The following is a 22,013-nucleotide window of genomic DNA, read 5'->3' on the forward strand; positions in this document are numbered from 1 at the left end:
TCTATATAATGCCCTTCTCCCACACTCTCAATTATTAGTACTCTCTTCCTCTTGAAATCATGTTGCATGCATTTTGTATTTACTTGTGCACATATTTCCGTCCCCCTCCCCCATCCTTCCACCTCAAGCTTCCTGAGGCAGCTAGATGGTACAACTAACTTTTGTCCTGTGTAGTTTTATTTACAATTTCTAGAAATAGAGCTCTAGAAAAACAGGCTTTTGATAAAGCTTACTGGGATGCTTTAAATCTAAATCACTCTGGCTCTCACTGGTTGGCTAATAATAGATCTCAGTCCAAGCCTCATTTAGTCTGGGTTTGGCTTAAAGTGAGTATAAATAGCAACTGTTGTAGCCAGAAACCTTTAGAGTCTTCCCCTCTCAGTTTGATTTTTTTTTTTTTTGAGTAGGCAAACCAGGTCATTTTTTGCCTCATTTCTTAGATAATCTGAAATCACTGGATTGGTATTGCCTCTTAAAAACAGACCTGGGAATGACTTTAGCAAAAAGCATAAAAAGGCCAGGGTCTTCCACTGCATTTGGGGTCATTTTCTGTTGCCCTGATCTATATTTTGCCACTGGACTCAGATAATCTTGGAGAAGAGAGTGAGATTGTTGACCTTGAACAGTTCTACGCCATTTAAATTCAGAGTTAAGAAAACAGTTCCTGTCTCGGAAACTTTCTAACTATGTAACCCTAGGTAAGTCATTTGACTTTTCTTAGCCTCATTTTCTTCATAGGTAAAGGTCAAATCATTAAGCATTTATTAAGTATTTACTATGTGATGATAAATGCCACGGATACTAAGAAGGGCAAAAACATCCTGTTCTCAAGGAGATCACAATCTAATGGGTAAGAATATTTCAGAAGCAAAATTTAAAAAAAGGCAAAAACAGATTCTGCCCTCAAGGAGATCATAATCTTTTTTTATTATTATAGCTTTTTATTGGCAGAACATATGCATGGGTAATTTGTTACAACATTGTCCCTTGCACTCACTTCTGTTCTGACTTTTCCCTTCCCTCCCTACACCCCCTCCTCTAGATGGCAGGAAGTCTTATACATGTTAAATATATTAGAATATATCCTTGATAAAATATATGTGTGTAGAACCGTACAGTTCTCTTGTTGTACAAGAAGAATTGGATTTAGAAGGCAAAAATAACCTGGGAAGAAAAACAAAAACGCAAGTAGTCCACATTCATTTCCCAGGGTTCCTTCTCTCGGTGTAGCTGCTTCTGTCCATCATTGATCAATTGGAACTAAGTTAGATCTACTCTTTGTCAAAGAAATCCACTTCCATCAGAATACATCCTTATACAGTATTGTCGTTGAAGTGTATAATGATCAAGGAGATCATAACCTAATGATTACATTACCAAAACAAAATTTTAAAAAAGACACAACAACAGATTCTGCTCTCAAGGAGCTCACAATCTAATGGGGGAGGTAACATGCAACAGAATAAACAAGAGATAATCATAAAGGAAAAGTAGTACCATTAACTGGGATCAAGAAAGGTTTCTTGCAGAAGATGAGATTTCAGTTGAGATTTGAAAGAAGCCAAGAAAGCCAGGAGGAGGAAAAAAAGAATATCGAGCATGGGGGACAGCCAATGAAAATGAACTGAGTCAGGAGATTATATGAGCAACAGCAAGGATACCAGAGTCAGTAGATCCCGGAATATGTGGATTATTACCATAAAGTGTAAGAAATGTGATGATTAATTGGACTCATATTTTAATCCAATCAACATTAATCAGTCTGGTATGATTCCATAAGGAGAAGTGACTATACATTCTGTGTATTACGCCCTAGAACTGTGAACTGCAAATTGTATGTTCATTTGCTTCATCATAGGAAACTAACTTATTTTTCCTTATTAGGGTGACCCAGCCCAGCAAAATAGAGGCAACTCAATGACAGGGAAAGTCCCCCAGCTATTTTTGTTACCCCTCCATGTCTTGCCATTCCTCTATTGCCTAACATAGAGAGATGGTCATGAGCATTTAGCCAATGAGTGACGCTGGTTGCTGATCTATGAGCTGTCTTTTTATTTGTCTATTGGCTCATGTAGATATTTTGCCATACATAAGTTTGCTCATCAGGTCGGTACGACTTTCTGAAAGGTCAAGATAGGTCAGTCAAGGTCTGTTCATCAATTTATTTGTCAACCAATGGGAATCTTTATTTTGTGTAGACTTTTCTGGAAGGCCAAGGGCAAAGTCTGTCAATCAGTAAGATTTTGCTTCATCTGTATCAAGCACTATAAAACAAAGGCCCTGGAGGAAGGGAGTGTCTCAAATTGTGAGGAAGATTTTAGGTCCACTTCATTAGAAGGGGCCATATACCCTTTAATAAAGTGACATTAGCTCAGAGCTCTGCCTCAGTTTCTCTTACTGTAAATTGGAGATTTTGGACCCCATGGAAGACTAGAAAAATAGAAAGAGGCCAGATTATGAAGGGCTTTAAAAGTCAAATAGGATTTGATTTTTTATCCTGAAGTCATGGGGAGACACTGGAGTTTTTTTGAGAGATGCTATGAAGATAGAATTGACAAGACTTGGCAACAAATCGAATATAGGGAGTGAGAGAATAAGGAATAGAGAATGGCAAGTAGGTTTTCAAACCTGAGTAATTGGAGGATATTGGAACCTTCAATAGTAAAAGGGGAAATAGGAAGAGGGGAGCAATTGGGGGTCAGATACTGTTTCAGATATATTGAGATTAAAATGTCTACAAGAAATTTAGATTAAGATGTTCAATAGGCAGTTGGACATGCAAGACGAAATCTAGAGAGAAGTTGACTGTTTAAATAGATCAGAGAATCATCTGCCTAGAAATGATCATTGAGTCCACAAGAGCGGATATCATCAAATGAATAGTATATTATGTTCCACGTCAAAATCTTGGGGGACCTTCAGGATTAGCAGCATATCCAGATAAAAATTAAACAAATGAGACTGAGAGGGGTGATCAGAAAGGTAAGAAAAGGGTAATAGACAGTATCAAAGACTAAAGAGAGATTAAGGAGGAAAATAAAATGAAGATAATAACAGCACTTAATTCACAAAGTTCTTATAAGGATAAAAGAGAATAAAGATGTAAAGTAACCCATAAATCCTAGGCTGCTATATAAAATTTAGTTACTTTGTGACAGAAAGAGGGAGAAGGAAGGAGAAAGGAGAGGAAGATAGCCAAATCAGAAAAAATAATAATAAAAGTGGTGATGATGATCTCATCAGCTCCCATGGATTTAATTACCATCTTTATGCTGATGATTCTCAAATGTACCTTTCTTTCCTCAACCTCTTGGCTGACCTCAGATCTTGTATCTACAACTACCTTTCAACTATCTCAAACTGGATATCCAATAGATATCTTAATCTACAACTACCTTTCAACTATCTCAAACTGGATATCCAATAGATATCTTAAAATAAACATATCCAAAATAGAATTCATTGTTTTTTCTTCTAATTGCCACCTTTCTATTTTCTCTATTACTTTTGTCAAGTCTTGAAATAAATCAAAGTCATGAATTTAGGAATAAAGTGTTTTTAATTGAGAGAACAGGGTAGCAAATCTGCCACCTTGGGAAATGTCCCCTGAGTGCAGAACACAGTGGATTTCCCAACTAAGACACCCATGAAAAGGAGCTGTGGGGGAGAAGATATTATGAAGTAGTAAGGTTGTGAGGTTCTAGCCTCTCTTGACTATCTAAGCAAGGAAAACCACTTCATTCTGACTCTTTTGCCCTTCAAGCCATGAATCCTAACTGAAGAGGATATAGGTTAGATCAGGTTGGGTTTGTTAGGAGAGGTTCTAGGGTGGGGAACTTAAGGTGTGGCTCAGCTCAACCTAATTGATCCTGTCTTTAAGGGTAGGAATACTTGGACAATCCTGGAATTCTGACACTGCTAAATTAAGAGATAGTGGTGGTTAACATTACATTTAGTATTAACAATTTTCTGTGATTGTAGAGGACCTCATTATCCTCTCAGTCACTCAATATCCTCCATGTTTCATTTTCTCTCACCCCCTATATTTGAGCTATTGTCAAAGTCTATCAATTTCATTTCTTCAAACATCCCTCATATACACCTCCTTTTCTCCTCTGATTTTAGCACCAATCTAGTGCAGGCCCTCCTTACTCCATGACTGGACTATTGGGATAACCTCCTGATGGATATGCTTGCCTCAATTCTTTTCCTGCTCCAAAACATGTTCCTATCTAGCCACCAATGTGATTTTCCTAAAGCACAGACACAATTATATCAGTCTCCTATTCACTAAACTCCAGAGGCTCCCTATCATTTTTAGGATCAAATACAAAATGCTTTTGGGCATTCAAAGTCTTTCATAACCTAACCCTCTACTACCTTCTGAATCCTCTTCTACCTTGATCCCTTCCAGATACTGTTCCATTCTTTCTCATTGGCTTCCTGGCTGTTCTATTACTGAGACATACCCTCTCTCAGCTCTAGGCCATCTCTGGCTGTCCCTCCTGCTTGGAATTTCTCTCTTCTCAATTTTGCTTACCAATTTCCCTGGTTTCCTTTAAGTCCCAAGTAAAATTACAACTTTTATAAGAAGCCTTTCCCAACTCCTCTTAATTCTAGTGCCTTTCTTCTGTTAATAATTTTTTATTTATCATGTATATAACTTGCTTTGTATATATTTGTTTGCATGTTGTTTTTCCCATTAGAGTGTTATCTCCTTGAGGTCAAGGTAATTAAATTCGAACTATTAAAGGCAGTTTTTCTTTTTTCATATCTTCTAGGATGCCTAGCACAATGCCTTGCTCATAATAGATGCTCAATCTATTCAACATTATTGATTTCTTTTCCTTTGTTACTATTTTGTCACTGTTTTAAGTTAAGACAAACTAATATCTTATTAATGTACCAAGGTAATTTAAGATGACACTCAAATGAAGATGTAGTTCTTTGTCAGACTAACAAGACCATCTGAAATTTTCTCTTCCCCAAAATGATTGAGTTAGAATACTAATTTTTGGGACAAAAACTAATGTTCATACTGGGAATCTCATTCAAGGATCTCCCTTCTTAGTAGGCTTTAAATAAAAAGCCCAGGACTTCAGATTTTATCATAAAAGCAAAGGGAAATATTAAAACTTCTTAGACAGGAGAATGTCATGGTCAGACCTATGCTTGATGATTATCAATTTGGCAGCTCTGTAGAAGATTGAATGGAGAGAGGAGAGACTGAAAGTCGAGTCCAATAAGGAAGTTCTAGATGATGGAAGAACAGGTCTTGAAAAAGAGTAGCAAACATGTTAGGAATTATAAAATTCCAATAAAACAAATGTCAGCTATTATAATATGTGGAAATTGGCTCTTTCCTCTAGTTTCCCACTTAAAAATGATTCCTAGTTATTCTATCCCACCAGCACCTCATCAGATGCAAAAGACATGATAAATATTAAGTAAAGGGAAAATTGTATATACATACATATAAGAGGGTATGTGCTCATGTATATATATATGTATATGTATGAATATGTGCATACTTATGCATATGTATATCCAAACTGTTTATTGTAGCTGGATATTATTTGTCAAAGTGAGAAAAAAAAATTAATCCTTGGTAGCTGTTGAATAAGAACTACTTTTAGCAGTGTAGAAATAAAACTATTAATTAGAAAGTTGAGACCTCCAGAGGGAGGATATTTTGATATGTTGATGCATCTGTGATTTCATCCCTGTGTGTATTCCTTTCTCTTATACAAATTCAGCCCCTTCCAAATCTTCTAATTTTTTTTGTTTGGTTGTTTTTCTTGTCCATGCCTTTGCATAAATCCTCCAGAGATACATTTCCTAAGCCCTGGAATATCATAGGATCCTAGAAGGACAGATGAAACATCCGAGATCATCTGGTTCAATTTCCTTATTTTATATTAGAGAAAACTGAGATCCTTGGAGTATGGTAAGTAATTTATGTAAGGTCACACAGATAAGTGGTAGAATCTGAACCCAGATCCAGAGTCCATTTTCCTTCTCTGCTTTCCTTTGTTGTTGTTCATTTGTTTTAAAGTATTGCAGCAAGATTTAAATGAATCACTAACTGTTTATCTATTGTCTCCTTCTTGCCACATGAATGGACTGTTTTTTTCTAGCAATTATTATAATAGTCATATGTAATGGTGAAGGACCTTTATATTTTATACTTTGCTTAATCCCCCTCCACATTACTCATTTCTTACATTTTTTTCAACTCTTTTGCTGTAAATCAAAGAAGATTGAACATATATAGAGACAGAATCACCTCAAACTATCTCTGGCTGAAGATGAAATTTAATAGAGATGGGTATAAGACTGCACTTAAACTAGAGAAAAAAAAAACTGAATACTTATAAGATGAAAGAGACCTACACAGAGATTTAGAAGTTTTCAGAAATTTTGCTGTTGTTCAGTCTTGTCCAATTCTTTGTAATCCCATTTTCTTGGTAAAGATACTAGAAATAGTTTGCCATTTCTTTCTTTTAAATAATTTTATAGATGAGGAAACCAAGGCAAACAGAGTTAGGTGACTTGTCCAGGGTCACACAGCTAGGAAGTGTCTAAGGCCAGATTTGAACTCAAGTATTGAAAGGTTACTGTTCTGATCATTACTGCCTTATTATATAGCTTAAGATCTGGTACTGCTAAGCCTCCTTCCTTTACATTTTTTTTCCTATGATTTCTTTTGATATTCTTGACTTTTTGTTCTTCCAAATGATTTTTGTTAATATCTTTTCTTTACCTCCTTTCATATGTTATCTATAACAACCAAGTTCCAAAAATCATAAAGAAAAATAATTAGCGGAAGTCTATTCAAGGGGAAACAACAGTTAGTAGTAAAAAGAGTTTTGGATTAGAATTTTGAAAGCCTATCTAATTCTCAGCATGGTATTAAGTGGCAATATGACTTTAAACAATTTGCATAAATCTTTGGGCCCCTGATTTTTCTGCTCTCATGTAGAGAGGTACCTACCTTTCAGAGCTATCTTAAAGATCAGTAAGATCATATGTATAAATTTTTGAAAAGTACAATTTGTTATATTAATGAAAAGGATTAAGGAATATAAACTCAGACCTCTTGGTTAAATCATCAGGACTCAGATTTTTAAGATGGAGCTCTTTGAGATTAATGAAGTTGATTTGATAAGTTTTGTATGTACGTAATGTTCTCCTGCCTTCCCAAATATTATCATAGAAATGGCCCTTTTGCTGTTGGTCCACTATGAACCCTAGGCATATCTTGTAAGCAGATCTGAGAAGAGGTCAAAAGGAAGAATTGTAAGGTTAGGAGAATGTGGGGACACTAAGGACATTTTGAGATTTTATCTATTAGTTCCTTTCCCAGAGAGCTCAAGCTGTACTAACAGGTCATTAATTTGGAACATGTACTAATCTCTTTCACCCACTCATCCAAGACATTTGAGCATTACTCATTTCAAAATATTTAGTTAGAATTATGGGATTTGTTAAGTTAAATTCTTTTTCTGAGAATAGAGGATAAAATATACTTAACTATCTTAATTCCTCTTAGCCTCTCTAACATACTTTTTCCTACTAATTCCTCTTTGTTCCTTCTGTCTCTGAATTTTCCTTCCCATGTCCTTTCCCTGCATTGTTGTTTCCTTATATCATCCTTTTCCAGACTCCCCTAAAATCTGTGGTAGGTATGGGTGATTTTTACTTCTCAGAATCCTCTTTATAAGTGTTATGAACCCATGATTAGATGTGGAATCAGATAAATCAAACAGGATCCTAATAGTTTCTAAAATTCAATCCCCTACCCAGTTTCAGAATCTTTTCAAAGACATTCCTGAGAAGTCATTTTTTTTTTCTGGTCTTGAAGATGTTCCTTTATTCACTATACAGTATCTGAACAAGACAATTGAGAACCAAAGAAGTTAATGAGATCATTTTTTCTAGAAAGAAGGGATAGTTCTTTTTTTTTTTTTATAATAATTTTTTATTGACAGAACCCATGCCAGGATAATTTTTTACCACATTATCCCTTGCACTCACTTCTGTTCCAATTTTTCCCCTCTCTCCCTCCACCCCCTCCCCTAGATGGTAAGCAGTCCTATATATGTTAAATATGTCGCAGTATATCCTAGATACAATAAATGTGTGCAGAACTGAACAGTTCTCTTGTTGCACAGGGAGAATTGGATTCAGAAGGTAGAAATAACCCAGGAAGAAAAACAAAAATGCAAACTGTTTACATTCATTTCCCAGTGTTCTTTCTTTGGGTGTAGCTGCTTCTGTCCATCATTGATCAATTGAAACTGAGTTAGATCTTCTCTTTGTCAAAGAAATCCACTTCCATCAGAATACATCCTCATACAGTATCATTGTTGAAGTATAGAATGATCTCCTGGTTCTGCTCATTTCACTTAGCCTGATAAGTCATTTGTCATCCACTCCCTATTTGAATACTTTCAGTAAAAAGACATTCATTATTTCACAAAAACTGTTTTGAATTCTTTGTTAGGAAGGTTATTTCTTAAATTCAATCTCAAGTTGCTATCATGGTTTTACAGAGCAATCTCAGAGGTCACCAGAATCACTCATCCCAAAGCAAAAATCTTGAACACTATATATCTTACAAATGGTCATCCAACCTTCATCTGAGGATCTCCAATAACAAGGAACTCTGTAGAGGGCTGAAACTCTTAGAGTCATTGCACTGAGGTCAGTTCAAGCACTTAGGGCTAATTACTAATTGGACAATACTCTATGGCCATATGCTTGGAAAATGGTCCTTCCCACTATCCTGTGCTGGCTCAATGATTGGTGTATACAGAGGCTTGTAGGAGGGACTAGAGGGGTGGAGTAAAATGAGCCAGAGACATATTTTGGCGGTAGATGAGGGAGAAGGCAGTCACAGACATTCTGTTTCCATCCTGTTCAATCCTGCCTCTAAAGACCAAAAATAAAGACTAAAGACTTTTGCTTATCCTGACTCCGGCTGATTCTGGGGTATCCTGGGTGCTAATTCCATTTTTGGACAGTTCAAATCAGGTACTGAAGGGTACAAGTACAAAAAAAGAAACTTTTACTACTCTTGATGAGATTACATTCTAAATGGGAGGAGACAAAAATATGTACACACATACATATATAAATGCACATTATTGATATAAATTTAATTATATATATATATATATATATATATATACACACACACACATATAGATCGATATATACAAAGTCATTATTATAAATACCTTTCAGATATCTTAAATTAGATACTCAATGCATCCAAAACTGAATCCATTATCTTTTCTCCTATAACTTTCCTTCTTCCAAACCTGGAAGGAAAGAAGGAAAGAAACAAGCATTTATTAAGCATCTACTATGTGTCAGGCCCTGTGCTAAGAGCTTTAGAAATATTATTTCATTTGATCCTCACAACAATCTGGAAGGTAGATGATATTATTCCCAGTTTACAGTTAAAAAAACTGAGGCAAACCTAGAACTATATAGTTAGTAAATACCTTAAGCTGGATTTGAGTTCAGGCTTTCCTGACATCAGGACTAATGCTCTATGTATTGTGCCACCTAGATCAGCTCAACTTCTCTATTATTGTCAATTTTTCTATATCCTTCAGATTCTCAACTCCATATCCAGTCTGCTGCCAAAGCTTGTCAACTTCAGCTTTGCAACATCTCTCAGAAATGCCTTTTTATCTCCAGGGATATTGTGGCAGCCACCCTTGTGAAGACTCTCATCTCATTTCTAGACTACTGCCTGTTGGTCTGCCTGCCAAAAGTCTCTCCTCACTCCGGTCCATTCGCCATTCATCTACCAAGCTGATTTTTCTTTTCTTTTTTATTTATAAAACATATGCATGGGTAATTTTTCAACACTGACTCTTGCAAAATTTTCTGTTCCAAATTTACCCCTTCTTCCCCCCACTCCCTCTCCTAGATGGTAGGCAGTCCAATACATGTTAAATATGTTAAAATACATGTTAGATCCAATATATATATACATATCTATACAGTTATCTGCACAAGAAAAATCAAATCTAGAAAGAAAAAAAAAACCTTGAGAAGAAAAACAAAATGCAAGCAAACATCAACAGAAAGCGTGAAAATACTATGTTATGGTCCACACAGTTCCCATGGTCCTTTCTGGGTGTAGACAGCTCTCTTCATCACTGAACAATTGGAACTAGTTTGAATCATCTCATTGTTGAAGAGAGCCACGTCCATCAGAATTGATCATTGTATGATCTTACTGTTGCTGGTGTACAATGATCTCCAGGTCTCTCTGAAATCACAAACTGATTTTTCTTAAACACAGATCTGACCATGTCACCTCCCCCTGCAACACACACACTCAATAAACCTCATTGAATCTGTTGTTTTTGGGATCAAAACTTGATTACTATGTTGACATCCAAAGCCCTCCCTAACCTAACAATTCCCCATTCTTCCAGGATTCTTCTGCCCTTTGTTCCTATATTCTTTGATTTAGTAATACTCTTTTTTTTTTGATGTTCCCCAAACAATATGCTCCATTTCTCTTCTCTAGGCTGTCCTTCAAGCCTGGAATGTTCTCCTTCCTCATCTTCATCTTCTGGCTTCCACAGATTTCTTCAAATCCCAGCTAAAACCCCATCTTTTACAGGAGACCTTTTCTAATTCCTCTTAATTTTAGTGTCTTCCCTCTATGAATTATTTCCTATTTCTCCCATATATGCCTTGTTTGTACATAATCATTTGCATGTTGTCTTATCCATTATATTATAAGTTCCTTGAGAGCAGAGATTGTCTTTTGTCCTTTTTTGTATCCCTATTTCCTAACTCAGTGGCTGGCATATAGTTGGTATCTAATAAGTGACTAAGTGACTGCTTCACAATTGGCTCCTACTCTATAAAACTTATTTCCAACCATTGTGTTCCCTCATATGGAACCTCTGCTCTACTCAAATGAGTCTATTCAATTCCTTGAACATTCCATATTATTTCATAGACTGATATAATAAAAAAACAGACCTGAAAGCAGAAGAAAGGGGAAGGGAAAAAGTACTTATGAAATGTCTATTATATGTTAAATACTATACTAAGTAATACAAATATTGTCTCATAGAAACTAAACTAAAATGGGTCATATGAGGTTTTGTTCCAGGACACCAATATTCAGGATGGGGTTCTTCCTCCCCATAGTAAACTATGTCCCTATGCACTTCCAACCCTTCTTCATCCCCAATCCAGGACCCATTGTCATGTGACCCTCCATTTTCCTCCACTTTTCTCTTACCCTCTTCATCAACCTTGAGTAAAGATTCCTCTCACTACATGACTGAACCACTTTACTCTTTTTCTCCCAGCTAAGAAAAAAAAACATACTGTAGTTATAGCTCTAACTAAAAAAGTCACTTAGAGGTCATTTAGCCTAGAAATTTGATTTTATAGATGACAAAGTCATCTCTTCATCTTTCCTCTTGCTGATTCCTAATCTAGAATGCCCTCCTCTCTGCCTAGCCAAATACTACTTATCCTTTCCCACGTCAATACTCGGCAATTCCATGGAGTTTCCCCTGAAGGTCCTATCCCACAAGAATTTTTCTCTCTTCTGTAGACCTAGAATCTTACTGTCTACACAAAAAGGCAGCTAAATAGGACAATGAATTAAAGTTTGAACCTTTGCTTGGACTCTTACTGTCTGTGTGTCTTTGGGCAAATTTCTTAATCTCTCTCAGTATCAATTTCTTCAAGTGTAGAATAAAGCATGATAATAACTAAATTTTAAAGAGTATCTTACAGGATTGTTATAAGGATTAAATGCAATAACATGTAAAATGCTTCATATACCATAAAACACTATATAAATGCTTGCTAATATTTTTATAATTATTATTAAATTCATTTGACATTTTCTGTGTGGCATATTTTGTACTTATAATTTGTATTATTTTGTTCTTGCCTTGTTAACTAACTTTTTATGTGTTTGTAACAGAGACTCATGGAAGCTGGAAAGGACTTTAGACATAATCTAGTTCAATGACCTTTTTTACAAAAGAAGAAATTCAGAACTAGAGAAGTAGAACCAAAGTCTCGTTTCCCTAAGTATATTGTAAAGTCAGTCAATCAATCTATTATGTAAGAGAAAAAACTGCTTTAAGTGTCTGCTGAGTTTTGAGTCCAAAAATAAAATAATCTCTGATCTCCAGAATCTTATATTCTATGGAAGTAGAGCATGTACATGCATGATCTATATTTATATAATTACATGTGAAATAAATAGAATGTAATGGGGGTGGAGAGAATTAGAAAAGGCCACCTGTAAAAAGTGGAAATGTGTTGAGCTTTAAATGAAACTACAGATTCTAAGAAGTGATTGTGAAGAAGGACTGTGTTTTAAGTATGGAAATTAATTTATGCAAGGATAAGAAGAAAGGAAGAGATGGGATGCTCAAGAAGAAGAGCAAGAAGTCTAATTTGACTGGAAAATAGAAGAGATGAAGTATAGTGATATATAGTGCTGGGAATGTAGATCTAAGCTATATTGTGAAGGGCTTTAAATGTTGAACATTTAATATTTCTTGTTTTTTTTTTCCATAGGGGCAATCTAGAACCACTGAAGTTTATTGAGCAGAAGAGTGACAAGAGAGACCTATGCTTAAAGAATAACATTTTTGGCAGAGATTTGGATAATGCATTAAAAAAGGAAAAAGCTTGAGGCTGAAAGACAAATTAGGAAATTAATATAAGAGATCAGGAGAGAGATAATAAAGGCCTAAAATAGAATAGTGGACATGTGAATAGAAAGAAGGAATATGTGAGAGATATTGTAGGTGGGATAATAGCAATGATTGTTAACTAATTGTATATACAGGGAAAGGAAGAGCAGGGAGTTGAGCTTGATACTAAAATTGTAAACCTACTTAGCTAGAAGAACAATGGTTCTCTTGAAAGTTCAGAAGAAGCTTGGGTTTTGATAGAATAACTACTTCATTTTTTGGACAAAATGAATTTAAGAAGCTTACAGAATATCCTGTTAAAAATATCCAATAGGCTATTGAAATGGGGACTGAAGTATAGGAGACTCAAGTTGGATATACATAGAATTGAGAGTCATCAGCATAGTGATTATAATAAAACTCATTGGGAGCTAAAGAAGTTCCTGAGAGAGGAGAAAAGGTGTAGAGTGTAGAAAAAGAGCAGAACAGGACTCAGGACAGGATCTTGGGAAGCATTTACAGATGTATCAAATGTTGTAGAAATGTTGAAAAGTAGCAAGATTAAGAAAAGTCAAACAGATCATTTACCTAATATAACACAGACCCATGGAAATTTATGAATAATACTTTTGATAGATGCCTGTATATAAAATATTCACAATCTCTAAGCTATGTGAAATAAAAATAATAAAAAATATAAAGAACTATCAGAAAAAACAAAAATCCTATGTGAATCCTATGGAAATAGGATGAGATACATATTATCTCCATCATCCTGTCTGTTACTAGAATTGTTCTGAAGATGTTTTCAGGGAGCCTATAGAAGATGAGTTTACATCCTAATATTTTTCTTCAACTACAAAATGCAGGATTTAAAAAAAAATCCATTTCTATCATCGTGCATAGAACATTAAATATAGAAGAAAATAGCAGGATATTGACTTATCTTAGGACTATTTCTATCTGAATAATTGATTCATGTTATTGAACAACATGAGAACGAGATAGCATTAGTTAGTATAGTATTATAGTAATCCTAAAATGAACTAGAATACAGAGTAACTGTGATATCAGAAAAGAGATGAGAAAGTACTTCAACTCTTCAGTAGAGAAATGGTCTATATGTATGGAATGTTGTAGATACCATCAGACAAATTTGCTGTATTAATTTTGCTTATTATTTTTTTCCTTAGGTACAAGGAAAAATACAATGGAGAGTGGAGAGCATACATCTAGAAGTAAGAGATATAAAAATAGAAGGCATCAATAAAGAGTTCCAAGGCAAAAAAAAAAAAAGAGAGATAACTTATAGTGATCATAATAAACTTTTGCATAGCAAAAAATCCCAATGTATTCCAGAAAAAGAAGGAAACAGAAAAATCTTCCCATCAATATTCCTAATAGAATAGTGTGTGCATGTGTGTGTGTGTGTGTGTGTGTGTGTGTGTGTATGAGTGCGCGTGCGTGCTTTTCCCTTTCATGGCAAATCCTTCCATCCTAAAAGAGTCTCTAGGGGAAAATATAAACTCACTAAGAAGTGAGAATGTTTTCTTGACTATGGTCTTAGTGCTTAGGCCTTGGTGTTTTGAATTTGTAGTCAGGATAAATAAAACCAATCCACTCTTCAAAACGTTATCCTGAGTACTTGCTTGGGAATTGAGAACCACTGAAACCTGCTTTGTAGAGAGATAATAGATTATCTATATTATGATGTTATATGTGGGGCGAAAATTATATAAATTCAGATATTCCTAGAGGAAAGCTTAGGTTTGGGTACAAGACAAAGAAAATTATTTTTGTAATGTTCCCAAAATTGAATTTGGTCTGTGGAAACCCAGAGCTAGTTTTAAGTTATAGTTCTGGGATATGTATTATTTGAAAATTGTATGTACTTTATTTTTTTAAATTGGTAAATAATAAAAATTGTTAGTTTTGTATATAATAATTTCTTTTCCTTGGATTTGTTGAATCTATGCTTAGAATATAATATTTTTTAGGGAGAAAAAAGTTGTTTTCCTTTAGCCTCCCTCAGTTTGAGCTCATTTCTTTCATCTTGCTTCTCAATGCTCAGCTCCTCCCCCTCCCACTGGATTAATGTTAATAGATCCCATTGCTTCTCTCTGACACAGGACAGGATACTGTCATTTTTCTGCAGACACCACAGCACTCAGACTGTAAGGTAAGATGTCACTGGGGCAGAGGCAAAGATAGAATTTATTCTTCTGTAACTGGGTATCCATTTAACTCTTCCTAGAAGGAAAATCTCAGAAAATTAAAGAGAGAAACTAAGATTAAAGATATGGTAGTAGTAAAAAGGCAAAATGGGAAAAAAATAGCAGGGAAGGGAAATAAAAGTACAAAATCTACAAAGTAATTGAGCTTATCTGATTTCAGGCCATCAAACACAGATTCTAGGGTAGTAGATAAATAGTGGCCAGTTTCATACAGCAAAACCATACATCAAACAATGTTGCTCTTAAAACTATAGGATATTGTGCCCTACAGAGAGTTCTTGCATTGCCTACATTGTGTGACTCATTATTTGAGCAAATCTGTATGATTCAGACAAACCTTTTGGAGTTTTGCCTTCTAAAAGCATCCCTGGGTTTATATCAATGTCACCATGTAGCCATGTTACAGAGACTAATGAGTTAATGACAGTAGAATTGGACAAATTTCAATTGAGACAGCTCTGTGTGTGTGTGTGTGTGTGTGTGTAAGCTTTTAGCTTATTAGCTATATATTCTAACCATGTGAGATTTTAATGTATCCTTCAACTTGATTCTAAGCTTTTGTAAGAAAGCACATTAAAATGTCCTCACCTGTGTACATGTGTACATAAATTCTTTCAGATACGAATAAATGTTAATTCTGGGCTTGAATTGACTATACAGTCAGGTCCATAAGGTAGAGGATAGGACAAGGTTTACAGGAGAAAAAGATGAAAGTGCTAAAGATCACAAATTGAAGAAGTTATTCTTTGGAAGGGAAATCTCTCTCATTTAGGTTATTCGTTCTATTTTAGTCTGTTTTAAGAAGTTCAAGTATTAAATATTAGTTGCATACTTAAGCTGGCGTGGACCCTAAGTGATCGTGAAGTAGCTAGGTTGGAACATTGGCTTGAGAGTCAGGAAGGCCTGAATTTGAATCCTGGGTCAGATACTTACCCCATAACTGCCTCTGCGCAAATCACTTAAGCTTTCTCATTCACAATTTCTTCCTCTGTAAAATGGGGATAATAACAGCACCTACTTTCTAGAGTTATTGTGAGTAAGGATTAAATGAGGTAATGTATTGTAATCATATGTAAAGCATTAAATAATCATATAAATATTAGCTGCTGTTACTAGTGGGTTAGCTAGCTTCAGGAATGCACTCCTATCATGAGATCACCAATGAGCAGACATGTCCCTCTATGTCTTTTCTCTCTTCTAACAGGAGACATGATCCTGATTCTTCTGGGAATCCACTCCCTGTTGCTGCTATTGTTCCACCAGGGACTAGCAGGAGATCCCCCCTTTGTGGCTAAGCGGCAACTAGCTGAGCAGCCTGGACAGCCTGTCAACAATAGAATGTCAATGTCTGACAATTGGTCCTACAAAAAAAGGAGATTCTTAGAAAAGTATGTTGATGAAGTAGAGATCCCTCTGCCTCCAGATGTGTACTGTAATATCTTGGTTAGGAACAGAAACATCATGGTTTCTTCGAGCCCATGCAAGAAAGAACACTATTTCATTCATGACTCCTGGAATAATATACTAAAGTTGTGTGAAAATAACAACATCCCATGCAAGAATTCCACAAATAGTTGTCATCAGAGCACAAAAACTATGGCTATGACAACTTGTCGGCTACTCAATGGTGATCAGTTCCCTTATTGTGAATACATATCCATTAAAAAAAAGAAAAAGGTAGTCCTTTCCTGCAAACAGCTGAAAGGTTATCCTTCTCTTTTCCCTGATTCTGTGGAAAAAATTGTTGAGTAAGCCAAAGGGATGAACTGTCCAGTTCAGTAGGCTGAAAGCACTGGGTTCTACTTTTGCCTCATCCAACTTCATAGGCTATCTTCAGAAGTAAGAAGGATGGATAGAGTATCAAAGGCATGAATTCTATCCATGGTGTTGTTTTGTGAAGAAAACTGAAATTACAAGTTCCACTGCATCTATTTCCATCATTCTGTAAGTAGCAGGAGCTAGTCTTAGGTTGGAAAAAACTCTCTAACCTGGTTGCTGATTGGAGAGAGTATTTGATTGTGGGTGGACATAGTAGGTGACAGTGAGAGGAAGGAGGGACTTTCTTAATTTGCATGTCAGTGCTTTGCTGATCTGAGTCATTTATATAAAAACAATAAAGTGCATTGTTCTAGATAAATTTTTTTGTGTATCTTTTTTTAAAATAAAAATTCTCATTTCCAAAACCCCTACCATATGGGTCAGACACTTTACAAATACCATTTCATTAGATCCTTGCTATCACATGAAAGGTAGGTGCCATTTTTCTAGATGAGGAAACTGAGGCAAAAGGAAGTTCAATGAGTTGTCCAAGTTCGCACAGCTAGAAAATGTCAGGAGTTAGATTTGAACTCAGATCTTCCTGCCTTCAGGTCTAGTTTACTATTTACTGTATTACCTATCTGCCTTTCTTTGGGGCCCAAGATTTGGGGTATGAAAGTTGAATCTCAATTTTTTGGTTCTCTTTCTATATGCTTGACAAAATAATCCCTAAGAAATAAATTTCCCTGCAGCCATTTGCTTGGTTTAATTTTCTAATATCACTACTTGAACACTGCAAAAGGGAGAGATTTTTCATCAAAAGTCTATTCCTCTGGATTCATGGTCTTTATATTTTCTCTTTTTTTCTTAAATATAAAGATTTCTCACTTCTTTCCTTATAGGCCAGCATGTATAGTCAATTCCAGTCCACCATTAATATTTATTAATTTACAGGTATATGTACATAGCAAAAATAAGTCATAAAAAATGCCTTTCATTATTCAACTTGGCATGAATTATTAAAAAGTTTCTTTCCAGTCAGTCCCATTACCATTTTCCTAGTTTCACTAAAAATGTACAACTCTCTTTAGAATTGCTCCTGTCACTAGCCCACTTAATACAAGCCCTCCTTCTAGAATCCAAAGCTCAGACGGTCATAACTATTGGATTCACACACAGCAGCTACTACTGAGTAAAGAGCCAAAAAGGGAAATAGAGAAGATTGCTGAAATTACTTCAACCTAAAAAGGCTTCTCTCAGCCTTACCAGAGTTAGTTGAAGTATGTTTTGGCACTGTAACCCAGGATCTTTCTCCTCCAGTTTCCCTGATTTAGTGCTCTTTTCATTTCATCATACTGTGATAGATAGCACTGATATTAACATTCTGGTGAGGATTGAACTCACTGTTGATGATTAGTCTCTGCAATCATTCTGAGGAGGGAGACACAGCAAGCCACTAAAGACTGGAATAATGTAATTTCCAAATTCTCTGTGGTATTGGGAATATTAAGTGATAGACCCAGCACACTCTGACCATTCATTGGGACTACCAATAAATTGTCTTTCAATCAGACTATTTTCAATAGAATTTCTAGTTGGAGGTGGTTGACTAAGAAGAGATGAGTAATTATGTAGACATGACCCGGAATTCCTCTACTTATTGAGATGGTACAATGAATCCACTACCAAAACATGTTTAGTGCTGTGAAAGTAACAATGACAGAGGGTATGGGTGATGAGTGCATATCAAATGTTGTCAAAGATATGTTCACCACCTCACCTCATTCTCATGCTTTTAATGATCTGTAGAGAACAGCACCTGACTCAATATTAATGAATTAATTAAGTAATCAGTCACTAAGGGGAATAACATAATTTTGGCCACAAGATGGTGCTATCTTTCTGGTCACCCACCCTGCCTTGGGCTAGGTCATTTAATGACAGATGCATAGTTTGCATAACTTTCTCAATAACTTAGTCTCTTTCACTCTGACTCTACTGTGATCTATTTTCCACTCCTTAAAACTTGCCTTCTCCAAAGCCATTCATTATCTAAGGGTATGGTTTGGAATTTGTTCACAATTAACAATAATGGATATCCCTGTCATCTCTACTTTAAGCCCCCATTTCCCAAGTTGGGGAAACTTACTTTGATCATTCCCTCATTTGTATAATCCATCAATTTACACCATTACCCCCTTAATAGTAATATAATTTGTTGAATCAGTAAGGTAACTTTAAAAAATATATAGCAAGGTAAAGGTGTAAAGATGTAAAGAGCTTTTGAATAGCAAGTGGAGGGTATGTTGCATCAGTATTGAGTCCCTTTCTCATTCCTCTGCTAGAAGGTAGAATCCAGAAACTAATAAAGAGAAGTAAGTTTGGCAAATTTTGGTACCTGCCAAAACTTTATTATCAAGTACTCTAAGGACCCAAGAGAAGGGGGACAAATTGTAGATGGTCTTTTTGAATATCACCAAAATTGATTCACAAAGTGCTCCTTTAACCAGTCTTGAATCTAGTCTGAAAGGGGAAAAGGGAAAAGGGAAAGAAGTGAGAAATGCATTCAGGTTAAATCAAAGGCTATCAATCTCTGTCCTCTTGGAAAGAAAGAAATCTGTAGAGGAGTGATTGAGGAGGTAGAGGAAATGATTGAAAAGGACAAAAAAGGAAAGAGGTTTTATTTTAGAGGTGGGGAAAGGGGTTTCACTGATAATGCTCCTATGAATAAAGGGATATGAAGACCTTTCACTGAATGAGGTCTGGTGCCTAAAAAATCTACTTGTCCAGGAATTGGGGGGAATTGGAACTTTTGGGGGCTACTGGAAATTGGGGGAGTGGACAGAACATGGAAAGAGGGAGGACATTTCTGGACAAATACATATAGAGAAAAAAAATAGAGAGAGAGAATAATATAGATGTAGAGGGAGGAGAGAAAAAAGAGAGAAAGATGGAGAAAGGAAGAGAGAGAAAGAAAGTTTAAGAGAGATTATAAGAGGGAGGAGATTTCTAGGCAAATACATATATATATATATATATATATATATATATATATATAGAGAGAGAGAGAGAGAGAGAGAGGGGGGGGGGGGGGAATAGAATGGGTATAAATTAGTGTTTAATGGGGAAGGATGTGCCATACCATGATGTATATGAAGAATATAGAGAAAAGAGACTAATTTTCTATACTTATCTATACTTATACCAGATAAGTATAGGAGTCATGAATGTGAGACTAAACAGAAAAAGATGGATACTGAAGAGAGTAAAAGAAATCCTTTTTTGAGAAGGGATGCAATAAAACAAAATTTAAAAAAAACTAATGCCAAAGAGCAATCAAACTGTATATATCCTTTGATTCAGCATTACCATATTTGTACTAGGTTTATATCCCAAAGAAATCATAAAAAAGAGAAAAAGACTTACATGTGCAGAAATATTTATAGCAGCTCTTTTTGTGTGTGTGGTGGCAAAGAATTGGAAATTGAGGAGATGCCCATCAATTGGGGAATGGCTGAACAAGCTGTGGCATATGAATTTAATGGAATACTATTGAGTAATAAGAAATGAACTAGCAAATTACAGAAAAACCTGGGAAGACATATGAATTGTTGAAAAGTAAAATGAGCATAACTGGGAAAATATTGTACACAGTATTAGCAACATTGTGTTATTTAGATCAACTATAAATGACTTAGCTCTTCCTTGCAAAACAGTTATTGAGGACAAGTACAAAGGACTCACAAAGAAAAATGCTATTCACAATCCAAATAAAAAACTTATGAACTTTGAATTCTGATCAAAGAATATTTTTTTCACTACTTTGTTCTTGTTCATTGTTTTTTTCTTTTGATCTGTTTCTTTTTTTCACAACTGTGACTAATATGGAAATATGTTTTACGTAATAGCATAGGTATAATCTATATCAACTTGCCTAATATTTTCAAAAAAGTGAACAAGAGAGAGGAAGAGAGAAAAATTTCGAATTCCACTATTTGACAAAAACTGCTGGGAAAATTGGAAACTAGTATGGTAGAAACTAGGCAGAGACCTGCACCTAACACCATATACCAAGATAAGGTTGAAATGGGTTCATGAATACAGAGAGGATTAGTGAGACTTAACATGAACTGATTCTGAGTGAAATGAGCAGAACCAGGAGATCATTATATACTTCAACAATGATACTGTATGAGGATGTATTCTGATGGAAGTGGATTTCTTCAACAAAGAGATCTAACTTAGTTTCAATTGATCAAGGATGGACAGAAGCAGCTACACCCAAAGAAAGAACACTAGGAAATGAATGTAAACTGCTTGCATTTTTGTTCTTCTTCCCGGGTTATTTATACCTTCTAAATTTTATTCTCCCTGAGCAACAAGAGAACTGTTTGGTTCTGCACACATATATTGTATCTACTGTATCTACTGTGCCAAGATCTACTGTAACCTATTTAACATGTATAGGACTGCTTGCCATCTGGGGGAGAGGGTGGAGGGAGGGAGGGGAAAAATCGGAACAGAAGTGAGTGCAAAGGATAATGTTATAAAAAATTACCCTGGGCATGGGTTCTGTCAATAAAAAGTTATTAAAAAAAAAGTAATAAAAAATGTTTCAGAAAACTCACAGAATTATTGAAGTTTATAGTTTTAAAAGAAATATTGGAAATTACTCTTCTAGCTGAGTAAGTAAGACACAAAATTTTCTCCTATGTGGAAGGCTACATGATAAAGCTGTCTGTCCTTCATTCTCAAAGAGGACCATGACATCAGGGAGGGGATGCCATGACATGTAAGTGAATTAGATTTAAGTGAAGGAGGGCTGTGCAAGGTCACCTGCCTCACTTTCCCTTCCAGAGCCATCTGGGTCCAATGGCAAGATACAAATCAAGACGACTGGAGATGAACCTGTATGAAATAGGAGACCATACCCTTTTTAAGCTAAGACCTTCAATAGGAACCAGTTTGACTGAGACCACACTCATTCAGTGATTAAGGTTAGGTAGCAATTGAGGCAAAGAATCTTCTCTTTCACAAAATCCAAAAAAAATCTAAATAAATGAATCTGGGAGGGGAAGGCCCTCAGGGTCTCTGGTCAAAGCAGAAATAACTGATATTTACATTCAAGCTGAGTCAATCAGGACCCAAATAATGAGCAAAAGGGACTTGGCCTAGGAATTATGAGGCCAATTAAAATCAAATTGATTTTGGTTTAAACAAACTTTAAATCCTTAAAAAAGGATCCTTCAGGTCCTTAAGAAAGAAATCTAATCTGTAAATCTCAAGATATCTTGGGAGGATTCAGAGGTGCAAA

General features: G+C 35.5%; 1 long non-coding RNA gene across 1 annotated transcript; it reads left to right on the plus strand.

Annotated features, from left to right (window-relative positions):
* Positions 1 to 333: 333 nt before the first annotated feature.
* On the plus strand, positions 334 to 17,078 carry LOC116421538. The gene is made up of 5 exons (XR_004231938.1): positions 334 to 698; positions 5,828 to 5,947; positions 13,901 to 13,945; positions 14,837 to 14,886; positions 16,146 to 17,078. It is a non-coding gene; the product is annotated as an uncharacterized LOC116421538 (long non-coding RNA).
* Positions 17,079 to 22,013: the final 4,935 nt, after the last annotated feature.

The sequence above is a fragment of the Sarcophilus harrisii genome, chromosome 2 (assembly GCF_902635505.1).
Source record: "Sarcophilus harrisii chromosome 2, mSarHar1.11, whole genome shotgun sequence".
Classification (NCBI taxonomy): domain Eukaryota; kingdom Metazoa; phylum Chordata; class Mammalia; order Dasyuromorphia; family Dasyuridae; genus Sarcophilus; species Sarcophilus harrisii.